The sequence below is a fragment of the Anomaloglossus baeobatrachus genome, chromosome 4 (genome assembly GCF_048569485.1).
Source record: "Anomaloglossus baeobatrachus isolate aAnoBae1 chromosome 4, aAnoBae1.hap1, whole genome shotgun sequence".
NCBI lineage: Eukaryota > Metazoa > Chordata > Amphibia > Anura > Aromobatidae > Anomaloglossus > Anomaloglossus baeobatrachus.
In genome coordinates this window covers 611127197-611145047 of record NC_134356.1, presented here as the reverse complement: position 1 = coordinate 611145047, position 17851 = coordinate 611127197, and the positions used below count along the sequence as shown (strand labels likewise).

The 17851-nt window shown below is 37.9% G+C and overlaps 33 non-coding genes across 33 annotated transcripts; all 33 read right to left on the bottom strand.

The window, feature by feature from the left end:
- Window positions 1–24: 24 nt before the first annotated feature.
- On the bottom strand, window positions 25–97 carry TRNAR-CCU (transfer RNA arginine (anticodon CCU)). The gene has a single exon. It is a non-coding gene; the product is annotated as a tRNA-Arg (tRNA).
- Window positions 98–556: 459 nt separating this feature from the next.
- TRNAI-UAU (transfer RNA isoleucine (anticodon UAU)) lies at window positions 557–649 on the bottom strand. Its single transcript is given in 2 exon segments — window positions 557–592; window positions 612–649. It is a non-coding gene; the product is annotated as a tRNA-Ile (tRNA).
- Window positions 650–1088: 439 nt separating this feature from the next.
- On the bottom strand, window positions 1089–1161 carry TRNAR-CCU (transfer RNA arginine (anticodon CCU)). Its single transcript has one exon. It is a non-coding gene; the product is annotated as a tRNA-Arg (tRNA).
- A 459-nt stretch (window positions 1162–1620) lies between these two features.
- Window positions 1621–1713, bottom strand: TRNAI-UAU (transfer RNA isoleucine (anticodon UAU)). The gene is given in 2 exon segments: window positions 1621–1656; window positions 1676–1713. It is a non-coding gene; the product is annotated as a tRNA-Ile (tRNA).
- A 439-nt stretch (window positions 1714–2152) lies between these two features.
- Window positions 2153–2225, bottom strand: TRNAR-CCU (transfer RNA arginine (anticodon CCU)). The gene has a single exon. It is a non-coding gene; the product is annotated as a tRNA-Arg (tRNA).
- A 459-nt stretch (window positions 2226–2684) lies between these two features.
- On the bottom strand, window positions 2685–2777 carry TRNAI-UAU (transfer RNA isoleucine (anticodon UAU)). Its single transcript is given in 2 exon segments — window positions 2685–2720; window positions 2740–2777. It is a non-coding gene; the product is annotated as a tRNA-Ile (tRNA).
- A 439-nt stretch (window positions 2778–3216) lies between these two features.
- On the bottom strand, window positions 3217–3289 carry TRNAR-CCU (transfer RNA arginine (anticodon CCU)). The gene has a single exon. It is a non-coding gene; the product is annotated as a tRNA-Arg (tRNA).
- A 459-nt stretch (window positions 3290–3748) lies between these two features.
- TRNAI-UAU (transfer RNA isoleucine (anticodon UAU)) lies at window positions 3749–3841 on the bottom strand. Its single transcript is given in 2 exon segments — window positions 3749–3784; window positions 3804–3841. It is a non-coding gene; the product is annotated as a tRNA-Ile (tRNA).
- Window positions 3842–4812: 971 nt separating this feature from the next.
- Window positions 4813–4905, bottom strand: TRNAI-UAU (transfer RNA isoleucine (anticodon UAU)). Its single transcript is given in 2 exon segments — window positions 4813–4848; window positions 4868–4905. It is a non-coding gene; the product is annotated as a tRNA-Ile (tRNA).
- A 439-nt stretch (window positions 4906–5344) lies between these two features.
- On the bottom strand, window positions 5345–5417 carry TRNAR-CCU (transfer RNA arginine (anticodon CCU)). Its single transcript has one exon. It is a non-coding gene; the product is annotated as a tRNA-Arg (tRNA).
- A 459-nt stretch (window positions 5418–5876) lies between these two features.
- Window positions 5877–5969, bottom strand: TRNAI-UAU (transfer RNA isoleucine (anticodon UAU)). The gene is given in 2 exon segments: window positions 5877–5912; window positions 5932–5969. It is a non-coding gene; the product is annotated as a tRNA-Ile (tRNA).
- Window positions 5970–6408: 439 nt separating this feature from the next.
- TRNAR-CCU (transfer RNA arginine (anticodon CCU)) lies at window positions 6409–6481 on the bottom strand. The gene has a single exon. It is a non-coding gene; the product is annotated as a tRNA-Arg (tRNA).
- Window positions 6482–6940: 459 nt separating this feature from the next.
- TRNAI-UAU (transfer RNA isoleucine (anticodon UAU)) lies at window positions 6941–7033 on the bottom strand. Its single transcript is given in 2 exon segments — window positions 6941–6976; window positions 6996–7033. It is a non-coding gene; the product is annotated as a tRNA-Ile (tRNA).
- A 439-nt stretch (window positions 7034–7472) lies between these two features.
- On the bottom strand, window positions 7473–7545 carry TRNAR-CCU (transfer RNA arginine (anticodon CCU)). Its single transcript has one exon. It is a non-coding gene; the product is annotated as a tRNA-Arg (tRNA).
- Window positions 7546–8004: 459 nt separating this feature from the next.
- TRNAI-UAU (transfer RNA isoleucine (anticodon UAU)) lies at window positions 8005–8097 on the bottom strand. The gene is given in 2 exon segments: window positions 8005–8040; window positions 8060–8097. It is a non-coding gene; the product is annotated as a tRNA-Ile (tRNA).
- A 439-nt stretch (window positions 8098–8536) lies between these two features.
- Window positions 8537–8609, bottom strand: TRNAR-CCU (transfer RNA arginine (anticodon CCU)). Its single transcript has one exon. It is a non-coding gene; the product is annotated as a tRNA-Arg (tRNA).
- Window positions 8610–9068: 459 nt separating this feature from the next.
- On the bottom strand, window positions 9069–9161 carry TRNAI-UAU (transfer RNA isoleucine (anticodon UAU)). The gene is given in 2 exon segments: window positions 9069–9104; window positions 9124–9161. It is a non-coding gene; the product is annotated as a tRNA-Ile (tRNA).
- Window positions 9162–9600: 439 nt separating this feature from the next.
- TRNAR-CCU (transfer RNA arginine (anticodon CCU)) lies at window positions 9601–9673 on the bottom strand. The gene has a single exon. It is a non-coding gene; the product is annotated as a tRNA-Arg (tRNA).
- Window positions 9674–10132: 459 nt separating this feature from the next.
- On the bottom strand, window positions 10133–10225 carry TRNAI-UAU (transfer RNA isoleucine (anticodon UAU)). The gene is given in 2 exon segments: window positions 10133–10168; window positions 10188–10225. It is a non-coding gene; the product is annotated as a tRNA-Ile (tRNA).
- A 439-nt stretch (window positions 10226–10664) lies between these two features.
- On the bottom strand, window positions 10665–10737 carry TRNAR-CCU (transfer RNA arginine (anticodon CCU)). Its single transcript has one exon. It is a non-coding gene; the product is annotated as a tRNA-Arg (tRNA).
- Window positions 10738–11196: 459 nt separating this feature from the next.
- TRNAI-UAU (transfer RNA isoleucine (anticodon UAU)) lies at window positions 11197–11289 on the bottom strand. Its single transcript is given in 2 exon segments — window positions 11197–11232; window positions 11252–11289. It is a non-coding gene; the product is annotated as a tRNA-Ile (tRNA).
- A 439-nt stretch (window positions 11290–11728) lies between these two features.
- On the bottom strand, window positions 11729–11801 carry TRNAR-CCU (transfer RNA arginine (anticodon CCU)). Its single transcript has one exon. It is a non-coding gene; the product is annotated as a tRNA-Arg (tRNA).
- Window positions 11802–12260: 459 nt separating this feature from the next.
- Window positions 12261–12353, bottom strand: TRNAI-UAU (transfer RNA isoleucine (anticodon UAU)). The gene is given in 2 exon segments: window positions 12261–12296; window positions 12316–12353. It is a non-coding gene; the product is annotated as a tRNA-Ile (tRNA).
- A 439-nt stretch (window positions 12354–12792) lies between these two features.
- Window positions 12793–12865, bottom strand: TRNAR-CCU (transfer RNA arginine (anticodon CCU)). Its single transcript has one exon. It is a non-coding gene; the product is annotated as a tRNA-Arg (tRNA).
- A 459-nt stretch (window positions 12866–13324) lies between these two features.
- On the bottom strand, window positions 13325–13417 carry TRNAI-UAU (transfer RNA isoleucine (anticodon UAU)). The gene is given in 2 exon segments: window positions 13325–13360; window positions 13380–13417. It is a non-coding gene; the product is annotated as a tRNA-Ile (tRNA).
- A 439-nt stretch (window positions 13418–13856) lies between these two features.
- Window positions 13857–13929, bottom strand: TRNAR-CCU (transfer RNA arginine (anticodon CCU)). The gene has a single exon. It is a non-coding gene; the product is annotated as a tRNA-Arg (tRNA).
- A 459-nt stretch (window positions 13930–14388) lies between these two features.
- TRNAI-UAU (transfer RNA isoleucine (anticodon UAU)) lies at window positions 14389–14481 on the bottom strand. The gene is given in 2 exon segments: window positions 14389–14424; window positions 14444–14481. It is a non-coding gene; the product is annotated as a tRNA-Ile (tRNA).
- A 439-nt stretch (window positions 14482–14920) lies between these two features.
- Window positions 14921–14993, bottom strand: TRNAR-CCU (transfer RNA arginine (anticodon CCU)). The gene has a single exon. It is a non-coding gene; the product is annotated as a tRNA-Arg (tRNA).
- Window positions 14994–15452: 459 nt separating this feature from the next.
- Window positions 15453–15545, bottom strand: TRNAI-UAU (transfer RNA isoleucine (anticodon UAU)). The gene is given in 2 exon segments: window positions 15453–15488; window positions 15508–15545. It is a non-coding gene; the product is annotated as a tRNA-Ile (tRNA).
- A 439-nt stretch (window positions 15546–15984) lies between these two features.
- TRNAR-CCU (transfer RNA arginine (anticodon CCU)) lies at window positions 15985–16057 on the bottom strand. Its single transcript has one exon. It is a non-coding gene; the product is annotated as a tRNA-Arg (tRNA).
- A 459-nt stretch (window positions 16058–16516) lies between these two features.
- On the bottom strand, window positions 16517–16609 carry TRNAI-UAU (transfer RNA isoleucine (anticodon UAU)). The gene is given in 2 exon segments: window positions 16517–16552; window positions 16572–16609. It is a non-coding gene; the product is annotated as a tRNA-Ile (tRNA).
- A 439-nt stretch (window positions 16610–17048) lies between these two features.
- On the bottom strand, window positions 17049–17121 carry TRNAR-CCU (transfer RNA arginine (anticodon CCU)). Its single transcript has one exon. It is a non-coding gene; the product is annotated as a tRNA-Arg (tRNA).
- Window positions 17122–17580: 459 nt separating this feature from the next.
- On the bottom strand, window positions 17581–17673 carry TRNAI-UAU (transfer RNA isoleucine (anticodon UAU)). Its single transcript is given in 2 exon segments — window positions 17581–17616; window positions 17636–17673. It is a non-coding gene; the product is annotated as a tRNA-Ile (tRNA).
- Window positions 17674–17851: the final 178 nt, after the last annotated feature.

Below are 17851 nucleotides of genomic sequence, written 5' to 3'. Positions count from 1 at the left end.
TGCGCTGTTTCAGAGATAAGCAAACACCCCAGATGGGACTTGAACCCACAATCCCTGGCTTAGGAGGCCAGTGCCTTATCCATTAGGCCACTGGGGCTTCTCAAGGTAGTTCATGCCGTGGGTTCTATTTTCTGTAGCAGGCAATTATCCGTTTTAATTGCATTTTCAAAAATGGTCTTGTAAGTTTGTACTCCAACTTGAAAACAACCATAACCACGTGCTTCTTTCTTTTCTGCTGAGAGCCAGGGCTTCCTTTGTCATGTCCTTTTCATCATGTAGTCACTCCACATTATTGATGCCAATGAAGGAAATAATATTTGGCTCCCAGAAGCCTTAAAAAAACAATTTATCTTTTACATTTCCCTTTACAATATGGTACTAGATCATGGTAAAACTGGTGAGACTTTTGTAATATACAGCAAATTAAACAAGAAACCATAAAAAGTAAATATCTCTCGGAAACTTCCTTCTCAATCGTGCAAGTAGATCATGATGGAACTCGAGAAACTTTGGCTAACGCATTTGTTCAAAATAACAAAGGAAGACAAGAAAAGTCTGCTCCAGGTGAGGCTTGAACTCACAACCTCGGCATAGCTCATCAGTTACTGCTTTATAAGTACCGCGCGCTGACCGATTGCGCCACTGGAGCAGCTGCTGGGCTGCAGCATTGCATATATGAAAAAAAAACAATCAGAAATTTAAAATGAAAAATTTGCTCCGAAATGTAACTATTTGATAAAACAGGATTTGTGTTGTTGCTTTTTCCACAGTTTGAAAATACATTTTTTACCAGATCACAATCTTTATGAAGAATCAATTGAGACATTTATCACACTGGCCAATGGGCATTTTTAAACTGAAACATCCTGTTGCTTCAGGAAGTGCACATGTGCATTGGCTGGGATGAACACACGCTCTGTTGCTATATTTTATATGCTGTATTTGTAATATCGTATTTTATTATTTAGCATGGTCACACTTCTTTCAATTAAAAGTAGCAATCTTTCTTTTTTGGACACTTTTGCAAGATCAAATTCAAACTGGTAGAAAGATTAGACAGACCATGCGCTGTTTCAGAGATAAGCAAACACCCCAGATGGGACTTGAACCCACAATCCCTGGCTTAGGAGGCCAGTGCCTTATCCATTAGGCCACTGGGGCTTCTCAAGGTAGTTCATGCCGTGGGTTCTATTTTCTGTAGCAGGCAATTATCCGTTTTAATTGCATTTTCAAAAATGGTCTTGTAAGTTTGTACTCCAACTTGAAAACAACCATAACCACGTGCTTCTTTCTTTTCTGCTGAGAGCCAAGGCTTCCTTTGTCATGTCCTTTTCATCATGTAGTCACTCCACATTATTGATGCCAATGAAGGAAATAATATTTGGCTCCCAGAAGCCTTAAAAAAACAATTTATCTTTTACATTTCCCTTTACAATATGGTACTAGATCATGGTAAAACTGGTGAGACTTTTGTAATATACAGCAAATTAAACAAGAAACCATAAAAAGTAAATATCTCTCGGAAACTTCCTTCTCAATCGTGCAAGTAGATCATGATGGAACTCGAGAAACTTTGGCTAACGCATTTGTTCAAAATAACAAAGGAAGACAAGAAAAGTCTGCTCCAGGTGAGGCTTGAACTCACAACCTCGGCATAGCTCATCAGTTACTGCTTTATAAGTACCGCGCGCTGACCGATTGCGCCACTGGAGCAGCTGCTGGGCTGCAGCATTGCATATATGAAAAAAAACCAATCAGAAATTTAAAATGAAAAATTTGCTCCGAAATGTAACTATTTGATAAAACAGGATTTGTGTTGTTGCTTTTTCCACAGTTTGAAAATACATTTTTTACCAGATCACAATCTTTATGAAGAATCAATTGAGACATTTATCACACTGGCCAATGGGCATTTTTAAACTGAAACATCCTGTTGCTTCAGGAAGTGCACATGTGCATTGGCTGGGATGAACACACGCTCTGTTGCTATATTTTATATGCTGTATTTGTAATATCGTATTTTATTATTTAGCATGGTCACACTTCTTTCAATTAAAAGTAGCAATCTTTCTTTTTTGGAGAATTTTGCAAGATCAAATTCAAACTGGTAGAAAGATTAGACAGACCATGCGCTGTTTCAGAGATAAGCAAACACCCCAGATGGGACTTGAACCCACAATCCCTGGCTTAGGAGGCCAGTGCCTTATCCATTAGGCCACTGGGGCTTCTCAAGGTAGTTCATGCCGTGGGTTCTATTTTCTGTAGCAGGCAATTATCCGTTTTAATTGCATTTTCAAAAATGGTCTTGTAAGTTTGTACTCCAACTTGAAAACAACCATAACCACGTGCTTCTTTCTTTTCTGCTGAGAGCCAAGGCTTCCTTTGTCATGTCCTTTTCATCATGTAGTCACTCCACATTATTGATGCCAATGAAGGAAATAATATTTGGCTCCCAGAAGCCTTAAAAAAACAATTTATCTTTTGCATTTCCCTTTACAATATGGTACTAGATCATGGTAAAACTGGTGAGACTTTTGTAATATACAGCAAATTAAACAAGAAACCATAAAAAGTAAATATCTCTCGGAAACTTCCTTCTCAATCGTGCAAGTAGATCATGATGGAACTCGAGAAACTTTGGCTAACGCATTTGTTCAAAATAACAAAGGAAGACAAGAAAAGTCTGCTCCAGGTGAGGCTTGAACTCACAACCTCGGCATAGCTCATCAGTTACTGCTTTATAAGTACCGCGCGCTGACCGATTGCGCCACTGGAGCAGCTGCTGGGCTGCAGCATTGCATATATGAAAAAAAAACAATCAGAAATTTAAAATGAAAAATTTGCTCCGAAATGTAACTATTTGATAAAACAGGATTTTTGTTGTTGCTTTTTCCACAGTTTGAAAATACATTTTTTACCAGATCACAATCTTTATGAAGAATCAATTGAGACATTTATCACACTGGCCAATGGGCATTTTTAAACTGAAACATCCTGTTGCTTCAGGAAGTGCACATGTGCATTGGCTGGGATGAACACACGCTCTGTTGCTATATTTTATATGCTGTATTTGTAATATCGTATTTTATTATTTAGCATGGTCACACTTCTTTCAATTAAAAGTAGCAATCTTTCTTTTTTGGAGAATTTTGCAAGATCAAATTCAAACTGGTAGAAAGATTAGACAGACCATGCGCTGTTTCAGAGATAAGCAAACACCCCAGATGGGACTTGAACCCACAATCCCTGGCTTAGGAGGCCAGTGCCTTATCCATTAGGCCACTGGGGCTTCTCAAGGTAGTTCATGCCGTGGGTTCTATTTTCTGTAGCAGGCAATTATCCGTTTTAATTGCATTTTCAAAAATGGTCTTGTAAGTTTGTACTCCAACTTGAAAACAACCATAACCACGTGCTTCTTTCTTTTCTGCTGAGAGCCAGGGCTTCCTTTGTCATGTCCTTTTCATCATGTAGTCACTCCACATTATTGATGCCAATGAAGGAAATAATATTTGGCTCCCAGAAGCCTTAAAAAAACAATTTATCTTTTACATTTCCCTTTACAATATGGTACTAGATCATGGTAAAACTGGTGAGACTTTTGTAATATACAGCAAATTAAACAAGAAACCATAAAAAGTAAATATCTCTCGGAAACTTCCTTCTCAATCGTGCAAGTAGATCATGATGGAACTCGAGAAACTTTGGCTAACGCATTTGTTCAAAATAACAAAGGAAGACAAGAAAAGTCTGCTCCAGGTGAGGCTTGAACTCACAACCTCGGCATAGCTCATCAGTTACTGCTTTATAAGTACCGCGCGCTGACCGATTGCGCCACTGGAGCAGCTGCTGGGCTGCAGCATTGCATATATGAAAAAAAAACAATCAGAAATTTAAAATGAAAAATTTGCTCCGAAATGTAACTATTTGATAAAACAGGATTTGTGTTGTTGCTTTTTCCACAGTTTGAAAATACATTTTTTACCAGATCACAATCTTTATGAAGAATCAATTGAGACATTTATCACACTGGCCAATGGGCATTTTCAAACTGAAACATCCTGTTGCTTCAGGAAGTGCACATGTGCATTGGCTGGGATGAACACACGCTCTGTTGCTATATTTTATATGCTGTATTTGTAATATCGTATTTTATTATTTAGCATGGTCACACTTCTTTCAATTAAAAGTAGCAATCTTTCTTTTTTGGAGAATTTTGCAAGATCAAATTCAAACTGGTAGAAAGATTAGACAGACCATGCGCTGTTTCAGAGATAAGCAAACACCCCAGATGGGACTTGAACCCACAATCCCTGGCTTAGGAGGCCAGTGCCTTATCCATTAGTCCACTGGGGATTCTCAAGGTAGTTCATGCCGTGGGTTCTATTTTCTGTAGCAGGCAATTATCCGTTTTAATTGCATTTTCAAAAATGGTCTTGTAAGTTTGTACTCCAACTTGAAAACAACCATAACCACGTGCTTCTTTCTTTTCTGCTGAGAGCCAAGGCTTCCTTTGTCATGTCCTTTTCATCATGTAGTCACTCCACATTATTGATGCCAATGAAGGAAATAATATTTGGCTCCCAGAAGCCTTAAAAAAACAATTTATCTTTTACATTTCCCTTTACAATATGGTACTAGATCATGGTAAAACTGGTGAGACTTTTGTAATATACAGCAAATTAAACAAGAAACCATAAAAAGTAAATATCTCTCGGAAACTTCCTTCTCAATCGTGCAAGTAGATCATGATGGAACTCGAGAAACTTTGGCTAACGCATTTGTTCAAAATAACAAAGGAAGACAAGAAAAGTCTGCTCCAGGTGAGGCTTGAACTCACAACCTCGGCATAGCTCATCAGTTACTGCTTTATAAGTACCGCGCGCTGACCGATTGCGCCACTGGAGCAGCTGCTGGGCTGCAGCATTGCATATATGAAAAAAAAACAATCAGAAATTTAAAATGAAAAATTTGCTCCGAAATGTAACTATTTGATAAAACAGGATTTGTGTTGTTGCTTTTTCCACAGTTTGAAAATACATTTTTTACCAGATCACAATCTTTATGAAGAATCAATTGAGACATTTATCACACTGGCCAATGGGCATTTTTAAACTGAAACATCCTGTTGCTTCAGGAAGTGCACATGTGTATTGGCTGGGATGAACACACGCTCTGTTGCTATATTTTATATGCTGTATTTGTAATATCGTATTTTATTATTTAGCATGGTCACACTTCTTTCAATTAAAAGTAGCAATCTTTCTTTTTTGGAGAATTTTGCAAGATCAAATTCAAACTGGTAGAAAGATTAGACAGACCATGCGCTGTTTCAGAGATAAGCAAACACCCCAGATGGGACTTGAACCCACAATCCCTGGCTTAGGAGGCCAGTGCCTTATCCATTAGGCCACTGGGGCTTCTCAAGGTAGTTCATGCCGTGGGTTCTATTTTCTGTAGCAGGCAATTATCCGTTTTAATTGCATTTTCAAAAATGGTCTTGTAAGTTTGTACTCCAACTTGAAAACAACCATAACCACGTGCTTCTTTCTTTTCTGCTGAGAGCCAGGGCTTCCTTTGTCATGTCCTTTTCATCATGTAGTCACTCCACATTATTGATGCCAATGAAGGAAATAATATTTGGCTCCCAGAAGCCTTAAAAAAACAATTTATCTTTTACATTTCCCTTTACAATATGGTACTAGATCATGGTAAAACTGGTGAGACTTTTGTAATATACAGCAAATTAAACAAGAAACCATAAAAAGTAAATATCTCTCGGAAACTTCCTTCTCAATCGTGCAAGTAGATCATGATGGAACTCGAGAAACTTTGGCTAACGCATTTGTTCAAAATAACAAAGGAAGACAAGAAAAGTCTGCTCCAGGTGAGGCTTGAACTCACAACCTCGGCATAGCTCATCAGTTACTGCTTTATAAGTACCGCGCGCTGACCGATTGCGCCACTGGAGCAGCTGCTGGGCTGCAGCATTGCATATATGAAAAAAAAACAATCAGAAATTTAAAATGAAAAATTTGCTCCGAAATGTAACTATTTGATAAAACAGGATTTGTGTTGTTGCTTTTTCCACAGTTTGAAAATACATTTTTTACCAGATCACAATCTTTATGAAGAATCAATTGAGACATTTATCACACTGGCCAATGGGCATTTTTAAACTGAAACATCCTGTTGCTTCAGGAAGTGCACATGTGCATTGGCTGGGATGAACACACGCTCTGTTGCTATATTTTATATGCTGTATTTGTAATATCGTATTTTATTATTTAGCATGGTCACACTTCTTTCAATTAAAAGTAGCAATCTTTCTTTTTTGGAGAATTTTGCAAGATCAAATTCAAACTGGTAGAAAGATTAGACAGACCATGCGCTGTTTCAGAGATAAGCAAACACCCCAGATGGGACTTGAACCCACAATCCCTGGCTTAGGAGGCCAGTGCCTTATCCATTAGGCCACTGGGGCTTCTCAAGGTAGTTCATGCCGTGGGTTCTATTTTCTGTAGCAGGCAATTATCCGTTTTAATTGCATTTTCAAAAATGGTCTTGTAAGTTTGTACTCCAACTTGAAAACAACCATAACCACGTGCTTCTTTCTTTTCTGCTGAGAGCCAGGGCTTCCTTTGTCATGTCCTTTTCATCATGTAGTCACTCCACATTATTGATGCCAATGAAGGAAATAATATTTGGCTCCCAGAAGCCTTAAAAAAACAATTTATCTTTTACATTTCCCTTTACAATATGGTACTAGATCATGGTAAAACTGGTGAGACTTTTGTAATATACAGCAAATTAAACAAGAAACCATAAAAAGTAAATATCTCTCGGAAACTTCCTTCTCAATCGTGCAAGTAGATCATGATGGAACTCGAGAAACTTTGGCTAACGCATTTGTTCAAAATAACAAAGGAAGACAAGAAAAGTCTGCTCCAGGTGAGGCTTGAACTCACAACCTCAGCATAGCTCATCAGTTACTGCTTTATAAGTACCGCGCGCTGACCGATTGCGCCACTGGAGCAGCTGCTGGGCTGCAGCATTGCATATATGAAAAAAAAACAATCAGAAATTTAAAATGAAAAATTTGCTCCGAAATGTAACTATTTGATAAAACAGGATTTGTGTTGTTGCTTTTTCCACAGTTTGAAAATACATTTTTTACCAGATCATAATCTTTATGAAGAATCAATTGAGACATTTATCACACTGGCCAATGGGCATATTTAAACTGAAACATCCTGTTGCTTCAGGAAGTGCACATGTGCATTGGCTGGGATGAACACACGCTCTGTTGCTATATTTTATATGCTGTATTTGTAATATCGTATTTTATTATTTAGCATGGTCACACTTCTTTCAATTAAAAGTAGCAATCTTTCTTTTTTGGAGAATTTTGCAAGATCAAATTCAAACTGGTAGAAAGATTAGACAGACCATGCGCTGTTTCAGAGATAAGCAAACACCCCAGATGGGACTTGAACCCACAATCCCTGGCTTAGGAGGCCAGTGCCTTATCCATTAGGCCACTGGGGCTTCTCAAGGTAGTTCATGCCGTGGGTTCTATTTTCTGTAGCAGGCAATTATCCGTTTTAATTGCATTTTCAAAAATGGTCTTGTAAGTTTGTACTCCAACTTGAAAACAACCATAACCACGTGCTTCTTTCTTTTCTGCTGAGAGCCAGGGCTTCCTTTGTCATGTCCTTTTCATCATGTAGTCACTCCACATTATTGATGCCAATGAAGGAAATAATATTTGGCTCCCAGAAGCCTTAAAAAAACAATTTATCTTTTGCATTTCCCTTTACAATATGGTACTAGATCATGGTAAAACTGGTGAGACTTTTGTAATATACAGCAAATTAAACAAGCAACCATAAAAAGTAAATATCTCTCGGAAACTTCCTTCTCAATCGTGCAAGTAGATCATGATGGAACTCGAGAAACTTTGGCTAACGCATTTGTTCAAAATAACAAAGGAAGACAAGAAAAGTCTGCTCCAGGTGAGGCTTGAACTCACAACCTCGGCATAGCTCATCAGTTACTGCTTTATAAGTACTGCGCGCTGACCGATTGCGCCACTGGAGCAGCTGCTGAGCTGCAGCATTGCATATATGAAAAAAAAACAATCAGAAATTTAAAATGAAAAATTTGCTCCGAAATGTAACTATTTGATAAAACAGGATTTGTGTTGTTGCTTTTTCCACAGTTTGAAAATACATTTTTTACCAGATCACAATCTTTATGAAGAATCAATTGAGACATTTATCACACTGGCCAATGGGCATTTTTAAACTGAAACATCCTGTTGCTTCAGGAAGTGCACATGTGCATTGGCTGGGATGAACACACGCTCTGTTGCTATATTTTATATGCTGTATTTGTAATATCGTATTTTATTATTTAGCATGGTCACACTTCTTTCAATTAAAAGTAGCAATCTTTCTTTTTTGGAGACTTTTGCAAGATCAAATTCAAACTGGTAGAAAGATTAGACAGACCATGCGCTGTTTCAGAGATAAGCAAACACCCCAGATGGGACTTGAACCCACAATCCCTGGCTTAGGAGGCCAGTGCCTTATCCATTAGGCCACTGGGGCTTCTCAAGGTAGTTCATGCCGTGGGTTCTATTTTCTGTAGCAGGCAATTATCCGTTTTAATTGCATTTTCAAAAATGGTCTTGTAAGTTTGTACTCCAACTTGAAAACAACCATAACCACGTGCTTCTTTCTTTTCTGCTGAGAGCCAGGGCTTCCTTTGTCATGTCCTTTTCATCATGTAGTCACTCCACATTATTGATGCCAATGAAGGAAATAATATTTGGCTCCCAGAAGCCTTAAAAAAACAATTTATCTTTTACATTTCCCTTTACAATATGGTACTAGATCATGGTAAAACTGGTGAGACTTTTGTAATATACAGCAAATTAAACAAGAAACCATAAAAAGTAAATATCTCTCGGAAACTTCCTTCTCAATCGTGCAAGTAGATCATGATGGAACTCGAGAAACTTTGGCTAACGCATTTGTTCAAAATAACAAAGGAAGACAAGAAAAGTCTGCTCCAGGTGAGGCTTGAACTCACAACCTCGGCATAGCTCATCAGTTACTGCTTTATAAGTACCGCGCGCTGACCGATTGCGCCACTGGAGCAGCTGCTGGGCTGCAGCATTGCATATATGAAAAAAAAACAATCAGAAATTTAAAATGAAAAATTTGCTCCGAAATGTAACTATTTGATAAAACAGGATTTGTGTTGTTGCTTTTTCCACAGTTTGAAAATACATTTTTTACCAGATCACAATCTTTATGAAGAATCAATTGAGACATTTATCACACTGGCCAATGGGCATTTTTAAACTGAAACATCCTGTTGCTTCAGGAAGTGCACATGTGCATTGGCTGGGATGAACACACGCTCTGTTGCTATATTTTATATGCTGTATTTGTAATATCGTATTTTATTATTTAGCATGGTCACACTTCTTTCAATTAAAAGTCGCAATCTTTCTTTTTTGGAGAATTTTGCAAGCTCAAATTCAAACTGGTAGAAAGATTAGACAGACCATGCGCTGTTTCAGAGATAAGCAAACACCCCAGATGGGACTTGAACCCACAATCCCTGGCTAAGGAGGCCAGTGCCTTATCCATTAGGCCACTGGGGCTTCTCAAGGTAGTTCATGCCGTGGGTTCTATTTTCTGTAGCAGGCAATTATCCGTTTTAATTGCATTTTCAAAAATGGTCTTGTAAGTTTGTACTCCAACTTGAAAACAACCATAACCACGTGCTTCTTTCTTTTCTGCTGAGAGCCAAGGCTTCCTTTGTCATGTCCTTTTCATCATGTAGTCACTCCACATTATTGATGCCAATGAAGGAAATAATATTTGGCTCCCAGAAGCCTTAAAAAAACAATTTATCTTTTACATTTCCCTTTACAATATGGTACTAGATCATGGTAAAACTGGTGAGACTTTTGTAATATACAGCAAATTAAACAAGAAACCATAAAAAGTAAATATCTCTCGGAAACTTCCTTCTCAATCGTGCAAGTAGATCATGATGGAACTCGAGAAACTTTGGCTAACGCATTTGTTCAAAATAACAAAGGAAGACAAGAAAAGTCTGCTCCAGGTGAGGCTTGAACTCACAACCTCGGCATAGCTCATCAGTTACTGCTTTATAAGTACCGCGCGCTGACCGATTGCGCCACTGGAGCAGCTGCTGGGCTGCAGCATTGCATATATGAAAAAAAAACAATCAGAAATTTAAAATGAAAAATTTGCTCCGAAATGTAACTATTTGATAAAACAGGATTTGTGTTGTTGATTTTTCCACAGTTTGAAAATACATTTTTTACCAGATCACAATCTTTATGAAGAATCAATTGAGACATTTATCACACTGGCCAATGGGCATTTTTAAACTGAAACATCCTGTTGCTTCAGGAAGTGCACATGTGCATTGGCTGGGATGAACACACGCTCTGTTGCTATATTTTATATGCTGTATTTGTAATATCGTATTTTATTATTTAGCATGGTCACACTTCTTTCAATTAAAAGTAGCAATCTTTCTTTTTTGGAGAATTTTGCAAGATCAAATTCAAACTGGTAGAAAGATTAGACAGACCATGCGCTGTTTCAGAGATAATCAAACACCCCAGATGGGACTTGAACCCACAATCCCTGGCTTAGGAGGCCAGTGCCTTATCCATTAGGCCACTGGGGCTTCTCAAGGTAGTCCATGCCATGGGTTCTATTTTCTGTAGCAGGCAATTATCCGTTTTAATTGCATTTTCAAAAATGGTCTTGTAAGTTTGTACTCCAACTTGAAAACAACCATAACCACGTGCTTCTTTCTTTTCTGCTGAGAGCCAGGGCTTCCTTTGTCATGTCCTTTTCATCATGTAGTCACTCCACATTATTGATGCCAATGAAGGAAATAATATTTGGCTCCCAGAAGCCTTAAAAAAACAATTTATCTTTTACATTTCCCTTTACAATATGGTACTAGATCATGGTAAAACTGGTGAGACTTTTGTAATATACAGCAAATTAAACAAGAAACCATAAAAAGTAAATATCTCTCGGAAACTTCCTTCTCAATCGTGCAAGTAGATCATGATGGAACTCGAGAAACTTTGGCTAACGCATTTGTTCAAAATAACAAAGGAAGACAAGAAAAGTCTGCTCCAGGTGAGGCTTGAACTCACAACCTCGGCATAGCTCATCAGTTACTGCTTTATAAGTACCGCGCGCTGACCGATTGCGCCACTGGAGCAGCTGCTGGGCTGCAGCATTGCATATATGAAAAAAAAACAATCAGAAATTTAAAATGAAAAATTTGCTCCGAAATGTAACTATTTGATAAAACAGGATTTGTGTTGTTGCTTTTTCCACAGTTTGAAAATACATTTTTTACCAGATCACAATCTTTATGAAGAATCAATTGAGACATTTATCACACTGGCCAATGGGCATTTTTAAACTGAAACATCCTGTTGCTTCAGGAAGTGCACATGTGCATTGGCTGGGATGAACACACGCTCTGTTGCTATATTTTATATGCTGTATTTGTAATATCGTATTTTATTATTTAGCATGGTCACACTTCTTTCAATTAAAAGTAGCAATCTTTCTTTTTTGGAGAATTTTGCAAGATCAAATTCAAACTGGTAGAAAGATTAGACAGACCATGCGCTGTTTCAGAGATAAGCAAACACCCCAGATGGGACTTGAACCCACAATCCCTGGCTTAGGAGGCCAGTGCCTTATCCATTAGGCCACTGGGGCTTCTCAAGGTAGTTCATGCCGTGGGTTCTATTTTCTGTAGCAGGCAATTATCCGTTTTAATTGCATTTTCAAAAATGGTCTTGTAAGTTTGTACTCCAACTTGAAAACAACCATAACCACGTGCTTATTTCTTTTCTGCTGAGAGCCAAGGCTTCCTTTGTCATGTCCTTTTCATCATGTAGTCACTCCACATTATTGATGCCAATGAAGGAAATAATATTTGGCTCCCAGAAGCCTTAAAAAAACAATTTATCTTTTGCATTTCCCTTTACAATATGGTACTAGATCATGGTAAAACTGGTGAGACTTTTGTAATATACAGCAAATTAAACAAGAAACCATAAAAAGTAAATATCTCTCGGAAACTTCCTTCTCAATCGTGCAAGTAGATCATGATGGAACTCGAGAAACTTTGGCTAACGCATTTGTTCAAAATAAGAAAGGAAGACAAGAAAAGTCTGCTCCAGGTGAGGCTTGAACTCACAACCTCGGCATAGCTCATCAGTTACTGCTTTATAAGTACCGAGCGCTGACCGATTGCGCCACTGGAGCAGCTGCTGGGCTGCAGCATTGCATATATGAAAAAAAAACAATCAGAAATTTAAAATGAAAAATTTGCTCCGAAATGTAACTATTTGATAAAACAGGATTTGTGTTGTTGCTTTTTCCACAGTTTGAAAATACATTTTTTACCAGATCACAATCTTTATGAAGAATCAATTGAGACATTTATCACACTGGCCAATGGGCATTTTTAAACTGAAACATCCTGTTGCTTCAGGAAGTGCACATGTGCATTGGCTGGGATGAACACACGCTCTGTTGCTATATTTTATATGCTGTATTTGTAATATCGTATTTTATTATTTAGCATGGTCACACTTCTTTCAATTAAAAGTAGCAATCTTTCTTTTTTGGAGAATTTTGCAAGATCAAATTCAAACTGGTAGAAAGATTAGACAGACCATGCGCTGTTTCAGAGATAAGCAAACACCCCAGATGGGACTTGAACCCACAATCCCTGGCTTAGGAGGCCAGTGCCTTATCCATTAGGCCACTGGGGCTTCTCAAGGTAGTTCATGCCGTGGGTTCTATTTTCTGTAGCAGGCAATTATCCGTTTTAATTGCATTTTCAAAAATGGTCTTGTAAGTTTGTACTCCAACTTGAAAACAACCATAACCACGTGCTTCTTTCTTTTCTGCTGAGAGCCAAGGCTTCCTTTGTCATGTCCTTTTCATCATGTAGTCACTCCACATTATTGATGCCAATGAAGGAAATAATATTTGGCTCCCAGAAGCCTTAAAAAAACAATTTATCTTTTGCATTTCCCTTTACAATATGGTACTAGATCATGGTAAAACTGGTGAGACTTTTGTAATATACAGCAAATTAAACAAGAAACCATAAAAAGTAAATATCTCTCGGAAACTTCCTTCTCAATCGTGCAAGTAGATCATGATGGAACTCGAGAAACTTTGGCTAACGCATTTGTTCAAAATAACAAAGGAAGACAAGAAAAGTCTGCTCCAGGTGAGGCTTGAACTCACAACCTCGGCATAGCTCATCAGTTACTGCTTTATAAGTACCGCGCGCTGACCGATTGCGCCACTGGAGCAGCTGCTAGGCTGCAGCATTGCATATATGAAAAAAAAACAATCAGAAATTTAAAATGAAAAATTTGCTTCGAAATGTAACTATTTGATAAAACAGGATTTGTGTTGTTGCTTTTTCCACAGTTTGAAAATACATTTTTTCCCAGATCACAATCTTTATGAAGAATCAATTGAGACATTTATCACACTGGCCAATGGGCATTTTTAAACTGAAACATCCTGTTGCTTCAGGAAGTGCACATGTGCATTGGCTGGGATGAACACACGCTCTGTTGCTATATTTTATATGCTGTATTTGTAATATCGTATTTTATTATTTAGCATGGTCACACTTCTTTCAATTAAAAGTAGCAATCTTTCTTTTTTGGAGAATTTTGCAAGATCAAATTCAAACTGGTAGAAAGATTAGACAGACCATGCGCTGTTTCAGAGATAAGCAAACACCCCAGATGGGACTTGAACCCACAATCCCTGGCTTAGGAGGCCAGTGCCTTATCCATTAGGCCACTGGGGCTTCTCAAGGTAGTTCATGCCGTGGGTTCTATTTTCTGTAGCAGGCAATTATCCGTTTTAATTGCATTTTCAAAAATGGTCTTGTAAGTTTGTACTCCAACTTGAAAACAACCATAACCACGTGCTTCTTTCTTTTCTGCTGAGAGCCAAGGCTTCCTTTGTCATGTCCTTTTCATCATGTAGTCACTCCACATTATTGATGCCAATGAAGGAAATAATATTTGGCTCCCAGAAGCCTTAAAAAAACAATTTATCTTTTGCATTTCCCTTTACAATATGGTACTAGATCATGGTAAAACTGGTGAGACTTTTGTAATATACAGCAAATTAAACAAGAAACCATAAAAAGTAAATATCTCTCGGAAACTTCCTTCTCAATCGTGCAAGTAGATCATGATGGAACTCGAGAAACTTTGGCTAACGCATTTGTTCAAAATAACAAAGGAAGACAAGAAAAGTCTGCTCCAGGTGAGGCTTGAACTCACAACCTCGGCATAGCTCATCAGTTACTGCTTTATAAGTACCGCGCGCTGACCGATTGCGCCACTGGAGCAGCTGCTGGGCTGCAGCATTGCATATATGAAAAAAAAACAATCAGAAATTTAAAATGAAAAATTTGCTCCGAAATGTAACTATTTGATAAAACAGGATTTGTGTTGTTGCTTTTTCCACAGTTTGAAAATACATTTTTTACCAGATCACAATCTTTATGAAGAATCAATTGAGACATTTATCACACTGGCCAATGGGCATTTTTAAACTGAAACATCCTGTTGCTTCAGGAAGTGCACATGTGCATTGGCTGGGATGAACACACGCTCTGTTGCTATATTTTATATGCTGTATTTGTAATATCGTATTTTATTATTTAGCATGGTCACACTTCTTTCAATTAAAAGTAGCAATCTTTCTTTTTTGGAGAATTTTGCAAGATCAAATTCAAACTGGTAGAAAGATTAGACAGACCATGCGCTGTTTCAGAGATAAGCAAACACCCCAGATGGGACTTGAACCCACAATCCCTGGCTTAGGAGGCCAGTGCCTTATCCATTAGGCCACTGGGGCTTCTCAAGTTAGTTCATGCCGTGGGTTCTATTTTCTGTAGCAGGCAATTATCCGTTTTAATTGCATTTTCAAAAATGGTCTTGTAAGTTTGTACTCCAACTTGAAAACAACCATAACCACGTGCTTCTTTCTTTTCTGCTGAGAGCCAAGGCTTCCTTTGTCATGTCCTTTTCATCATGTAGTCACTCCACATTATTGATGCCAATGAAGGAAATAATATTTGGCTCCCAGAAGCCTTAAAAAAACAATTTATCTTTTACATTTCCCTTTACAATATGGTACTAGATCATGGTAAAACTGGTGAGACTTTTGTAATATACAGCAAATTAAACAAGAAACCATAAAAAGTAAATATCTCTCGGAAACTTCCTTCTCAATCGTGCAAGTAGATCATGATGGAACTCGAGAAACTTTGGCTAACGCATTTGTTCAAAATAACAAAGGAAGACAAGAAAAGTCTGCTCCAGGTGAGGCTTGAACTCACAACCTCGGCATAGCTCATCAGTTACTGCTTTATAAGTACCGCGCGCTGACCGATTGCGCCACTGGAGCAGCTGCTGGGCTGCAGCATTGCATATATGAAAAAAAAACAATCAGAAATTTAAAATGAAAAATTTGCTCCGAAATGTAACTATTTGATAAAACAGGATTTGTGTTGTTGCTTTTTCCACAGTTTGAAAATACATTTTTTACCAGATCACAATCTTTATGAAGAATCAATTGAGACATTTATCACACTGGCCAATGGGCATTTTTAAACTGAAACATCCTGTTGCTTCAGGAAGTGCACATGTGTATTGGCTGGGATGAACACACGCTCTGTTGCTATATTTTATATGCTGTATTTGTAATATCGTATTTTATTATTTAGCATGGTCACACTTCTTTCAATTAAAAGTAGCAATCTTTCTTTTTTGGAGAATTTTGCAAGATCAAATTCAAACTGGTAGAAAGATTAGACAGACCATGCGCTGTTTCAGAGATAAGCAAACACCCCAGATGGGACTTGAACCCACAATCCCTGGCTTAGGAGGCCAGTGCCTTATCCATTAGGCCACTGGGGCTTCTCAAGGTAGTTCATGCCGTGGGTTCTATTTTCTGTAGCAGGCAATTATCCGTTTTAATTGCATTTTCAAAAATGGTCTTGTAAGTTTGTACTCCAACTTGAAAACAACCATAACCACGTGCTTCTTTCTTTTCTGCTGAGAGCCAAGGCTTCCTTTGTCATGTCCTTTTCATCATGTAGTCACTCCACATTATTGATGCCAATGAAGGAAATAATATTTGGCTCCCAGAAGCCTTAAAAAAACAATTTATCTTTTACATTTCCCTTTACAATATGGTACTAGATCATGGTAAAACTGGTGAGACTTTTGTAATATACAGCAAATTAAACAAGAAACCATAAAAAGTAAATATCTCTCGGAAACTTCCTTCTCAATCGTGCAAGTAGATCATGATGGAACTCGAGAAACTTTGGCTAACGCATTTGTTCAAAATAACAAAGGAAGACAAGAAAAGTCTGCTCCAGGTGAGGCTTGAACTCACAACCTCGGCATAGCTCATCAGTTACTGCTTTATAAGTACCGCGCGCTGACCGATTGCGCCACTGGAGCAGCTGCTGGGCTGCAGCATTGCATATATGAAAAAAAAACAATCAGAAATTTAAAATGAAAAATTTGCTCCGAAATGTAACTATTTGATAAAACAGGATTTGTGTTGTTGCTTTTTCCACAGTTTGAAAATACATTTTTTACCAGATCACAATCTTTATGAAGAATCAATTGAGACATTTATCACACTGGCCAATGGGCATTTTTAAACTGAAACATCCTGTTGCTTCAGGAAGTGCACATGTGTATTGGCTGGGATGAACACACGCTCTGTTGCTATATTTTATATGCTGTATTTGTAATATCGTATTTTATTATTTAGCATGGTCACACTTCTTTCAATTAAAAGTAGCAATCTTTCTTTTTTGGAGAATTTTGCAAGATCAAATTCAAACTGGTAGAAAGATTAGACAGACCATGCGCTGTTTCAGAGATAAGCAAACACCCCAGATGGGACTTGAACCCACAATCCCTGGCTTAGGAGGCCAGTGCCTTATCCATTAGGCCACTGGGGCTTCTCAAGTTTGTTCATGCCGTGGGTTCTATTTTCTGTAGCAGGCAATTATCCGTTTTAATTGCATTTTCAAAAATGGTCTTGTAAGTTTGTACTCCAACTTGAAAACAACCATAACCACGTGCTTCTTTCTTTTCTGCTGAGAGCCAGGGCTTCCTTTGTCATGTCCTTTTCATCATGTAGTCACTCCACATTATTGATGCCAATGAAGGAAATAATATTTGGCTCCCAGAAGCCTTAAAAAAACAATTTATCTTTTACATTTCCCTTTACAATATGGTACTAGATCATGGTAAAACTGGTGAGACTTTTGTAATATACAGCAAATTAAACAAGAAACCATAAAAAGTAAATATCTCTCGGAAACTTCCTTCTCAATCGTGCAAGTAGATCATGATGGAACTCGAGAAACTTTGGCTAACGCATTTGTTCAAAATAACAAAGGAAGACAAGAAAAGTCTGCTCCAGGTGAGGCTTGAACTCACAACCTCGGCATAGCTCATCAGTTACTGCTTTATAAGTACCGCGCGCTGACCGATTGCGCCACTGGAGCAGCTGCTGGGCTGCAGCATTGCATATATGAAAAAAAAACAATCAGAAATTTAAAATGAAAAATTTGCTCCGAAATGTAACTATTTGATAAAACAGGATTTGTGTTGTTGCTTTTTCCACAGTTTGAAAATACATTTTTTACCAGATCACAATCTTTATGAAGAATCAATTGAGACATT